The 5,000-nt window shown below is 33.1% G+C and overlaps 1 protein-coding gene across 2 annotated transcripts in view; it reads right to left on the bottom strand.

The window, feature by feature from the left end:
* The window catches only part of LOC122248977 (17-beta-hydroxysteroid dehydrogenase type 6), a 42,599-nt gene that overhangs the window by 15,167 nt on the left and 22,432 nt on the right, over positions 1-5,000 (bottom strand). Inside the window, exon 1 of one of the 2 annotated variants that reach the window (XM_086550119.1) lies at positions 4,624-4,711. The exons of the other annotated variant lie outside the window; for it this stretch is intronic. The gene's annotated coding sequence lies outside the window, so the exon portion shown is untranslated. Of the gene's footprint in view, positions 1-4,623; positions 4,712-5,000 lie in introns of those variants that run through there. 2 annotated transcript variants of the gene reach the window in all.

Here is a 5,000-nt window from a genome sequence, read left to right as displayed (position 1 = left end):
TAATGATAAAGATAAAGATTATAATGATAATAACAATAGTGATGATAGTAATAATAATGATAATAGTGATTATAAAAACAGCAATAATGATAATAATAACAAAAAATATGATAATGAGGATGATGATTATCATTACCAGTGTTAGTAGTATGATTTGAATAATGTTGAAAATAACTATAATAATGATAATGATGATAATTGTAGTAAAAACTATGTTAAAAATAATGATAGTAAATAAAAATGATTATTATAATATGAAAAATGAAATGATAGTGAAATATTCATAATTAAGATAATAATAATAATAATGATGATAAGGAATAATAATAATAATGATAATGATACTTATACTAATAATATTAACAATAATGATAACAATAACAACCGCAATGATGATGATAATAATGATAATAATAATAATAATAATAATGATGATAAAAAATCATGATAATTATAATAGCAAAAATGGTGATAATGCTGATAATTATGATAATAATAATAACGATAAAATGGTGATATAAATAATGATGAAAATGATAATGATAATAACAATCATCATCTTTCAATCCTTATCATTATGATAACTATCATCTAACCATTGTTACTAGTGATACTATTATTGTCATCATGATCATCATTAATATCATCATTAACGTTATCATTTTATTATCATTCTTATTGAAACTATCATCATCACCATTATTTCTATGTCTATTCGTACCCTTCTCATTGTCATTAGAAGCAGTAATGATCATAATAAACATAAAATAGATTATAATTATGATAAAAATAGCAATTCTGATAATGATGATTTTGTTGAAAACAAAAATAATGATGATAACAATAGTAAGGATTATAAGAACTAATAGAAATGATTATTAATAATTACTATGCTAATTATATGACATTAACGATACAAAATAATTACCTTACGCAAAGGATCCGGGGAAAAGATTAGTGTATAAAGTTTGATATACTGGGCGTCTCTTGTTTTGTTTTCTGCTTGTAGCTTGTAGTTCTACGGATTCATGTGAGGTGTCGCACATAACGGTATTATCAACCTTATGAACACCTCTTATTTATTCTTTTTAAGTAAACAACAAGATCAAAAGCATTAGACGGGACATTTTGGCAAAAGAGTCAAAAAGGAATTATTACATCAAGCACTGAGGACATCCGTTAGAGTTTTAGATTTCGTTTGATAAACTACGTTGACAAGTAAAAAAAAAAGAGAGTGCTCAAGCGTGGCAACTCTCAATGGTGGTCATTAATTCTGCTGAGGAAAGTTGAAATACCGCATATCATGCTGGCTGCGTGAGGTGAGATATTCAGCCCCTGACATCCTCTGTTATAGCATCTACCTGTTGGTACGCTGTGTGTTTTATCATCGTTATGGAGTCGTAATTATCAGAAAACAGTGACAAGAATAATGATATGTGAAATGTATAGGATGTCATTTATAAATTCAAACAAACGGGGCCGTAAAAAAGACGAGAATATGGTAAACTTTTATGGTTTACACCAGGGTCTGGTTCCCACTTGTCTGGGCGGTCTTTACGTCGCTAGTCAGGTGTTCCGATCTAGAGATTAATATGACTCCTGTGATGAGACGACGGGAAAAAGGATATGGCTAGGGTCCCATAAAATAACGGATTAGCATTATATGAAATATGTACTAAAACTTATTGAATACCTATTTATATTTGAAATGTGAAAACACCATCATCGGATTATCTTGTTACCAACCAGCCTATTATGTTCGATATTCGAGTTTTTGTCAAGTCATGCTCCAGAGAGATGGAAACAAACAGCGGAAGTGACTGAAACTTTTTGCCTACTGTACCCCTAGTTGATTTATATCAATCCATTGGGAGATAAAGTCCCACCCACTTCACGCTCCGTACATAGGTTTGAAATAGATTAAATAATTCGCAAAACAGGAATAAGAATAATATATCAAATAAATAAATGAATAGATAAATAAAAACAAAACACAAAACAAAAAACGACTGTCAACCACAGGTATAGTACGAAAGTTCCACGTTCTCAGTCAATGAAAACAGATTTCCGATATTTTCAAAATACAACTTTCTCTCCCAAAATCTACCCTAAACAAACAAACAAACAAACAAAAAACACGTCTGTTTCCGACAGCTTGTTTAACTCGATACTATGGGAATGTCTTTATTCATTATGGCAACGAATTGGTGGTGGAAACAAAAACTGTTACTCTCATTACTATTGCTGCAGATTAATAGTGATAATGATAATAATGATGATGATAATAGTAATGGTAATGACGAGGATGATAATGATTTGATAATAACGATTATAGTAGTAATGATAATGATAATACTAATAGTAATAATTACAATTATAATGATAATGATGACGATAATAATGATAATAACAATACTTCTACTACTGCTAACAACAATAATGACAATGACAGTAATGATGATAAACATAAAGATAAAATCATAGCAATAAGAACAGCAATAATAATAATGATACGGAAATAATAACAATAAAAACAATAATGATCGTGGCGATGGTGATGAGTGATAATTGTAATAATGACAACAACAATTATCGTAATGACAATGATGGCAATAAATCTAAGGGTGACGATGATGATAATACTGATAACAGTAACGATGATGGTTATGATAAAAATGATTGTAAAATCAATATGAAGTGTAGTAGCAGTGACAGTAACAGACGATAATGATGATAATAACAATAGCAATGATAATCATTATGACATGAAGAATAATGAAAATCGATTGACTATTCTCAGAATAAAACTCTTGGTGAGAAATTAAACCAAGGATGAGGATGATAATAAACTTAACTAAGCCTCAAACCGAAAAGGCAGAGGGTCATAATCCGAAAACGGGGAAGGCTGAGAATAGAATTTTACTTTGCAGAAAAAAAAACAAAGAGAAGATTATCCACTGACATTTTCCAAAGTAATGTCCTACTAATGCCACAGTATGAATGGGAAAGTTATTTCATAGTTTGTGGGAGGCCTTATTAAAATAAAAAAAAAATTAATAAAAATCAGATTTGACCGTTTAAACCCTGCACAAAAGAATACCAGGCTAATCAAATGAACTGCAATGCTAGTGATGTGTACGGAATGGAATACATGAAAAATCAGAAGTGCACACCAAGTTTGCAAACCATTGATACAACAGATAAAGGCGAATCTCTAGATCCAAAAAATAGTGCATATACAGTCGCTGTAAATAAACCAAACGTGAATGAAATATTTGAAACAATTCATGAGAGCAGGCACGATCTGTGCATGACAGAAAGAGAAGCGGAACTGGTATATAACTCAAACGATCTTGCCTGATTTTAAGAATATAGAGGAAATCCATACTTCACGTTTTGGATTCAACTACGCATCCAAAATAATTATGATAAAAAATAATCATGATAATAATAATAATAATGATGATAACAATGATAAGTGATGGTTTTATCCACATACAATAGCATAGTTTCTAAAAGCAACAACCTTGTTTTAAAGACCATAATCCGCGCAAGTGTAAGAGGGCCAAGAACACTGCCTTGAGAAACGCCAGAAATAATGACAAAGAATAATCCAACGGCTAAATGTTCTGTCATAAGTACATTTATCATTATTTTTGACATCTGGTGCATTCGGAAATATTCTGGATCGAGTCTGGAGATCATTTCGGAAGCCAAGACCTTTACTGATAGCACGACGAGAGCATTTTAGACGTAAGAAGTCACATTTAATTAGCTAATGATAGTAATAATGATAATGATGATAGTTATGATAATGATAATGAAGATAGTTATGATAATGATAATGAAGTTAGTTATGATAATGATAATGAAGATAGTTATGATAATGATAATGAAGATAGTTATGATAATGATAATGAAGATAATCATAATAAAGATAATGATAATAATAATGATAAGGATAATGGTATCAACTGAAAATGATAATGGAATTAAAGATAATTCGAAATGCTGATGATAGTATATCGATAACAATGGCAACAATACTAAAACAATCATGTTTCCCTCCGTTTAAGCATCGGTAATAGCTTAGAAAATAAGAAAGGAATTATGATACTTTATAACTGACTTACCAGTTCACTTCTTGAATTCCGAGACATTCCAACATGTACACACACACATATATATGGGGTCACAGCAGTTTTCAAAATGCTTTTTTCTCTACGTTTGGGAGTTTCTTTAAAATCTACTACCGTCTTCCTGGTTCCTTCCATCGCAATGCTAAGGAGATGATTTCATATCACAGTGAATTCACAAAAAAAAACGAAAAAAAACGAAAAAAAAACATATAAGATATAAAGATAGGTATCCTCTGGTGAGCTCTAAAGATAACACCCCCTCTCGTTCTCTCCATCGTTATGCAAAAGAACACACAAACAAAAGGTAATCCCAGACCTATCTATCACGCGATGGGGCCACCACGAGCAGTACGAGCAGTTCACTTCACCTGCTACACTCCATATCCTCTTCGAGAAGAAAAAAAAAAGAATCAGAGCGTACCGAAGACCAGGAACTCCGGCGCTCGAAACAGTCCGCGAGCGAAGTTGCTAGCTGTGGACCTACCTTGGGGCACCTGCTTAGTGTCCGTGACAGGAGAACAGACGCCAGAAATCGCCCAGCCTCCCCATAGCTGCCGCCCCAAGCCAGCCGAGCTCTGATTGGCGAGAGGGTACGCATGACACGGCGAGGGGGGGAAGGGGGAGGGGTGGGTTGGTGGGTGGGTGGGTGGTTGGGGGGAAGGTTGAGCTGGTGGCAGGGTAGGCTTGGTTGGGTAGGGATGTAGGCTAGATCGGGCAGGTAAGGTAGGGTGGGTAAAGCGGGTAGGACAGGTAGTGGGTCTGAGACTCAGGGCATTCTATCAATTATGCAATGATGAGGATGTTGACGATAAACACTCTATTTGTATGGTTATGGATAACAATGGAAATGAGGGTTATGGG

The sequence above is a fragment of the Penaeus japonicus genome, unplaced genomic scaffold, assembly GCF_977035675.1.
Source record: "Penaeus japonicus unplaced genomic scaffold, GWHDUDI00000001_assembly GWHDUDI00000023, whole genome shotgun sequence".
NCBI classification, from domain to species: Eukaryota; Metazoa; Arthropoda; class Malacostraca; order Decapoda; family Penaeidae; genus Penaeus; species Penaeus japonicus.
The sequence above is the reverse complement of the archived record's forward strand: the minus strand, read 5'-3'. Positions and strand labels throughout refer to the sequence as shown.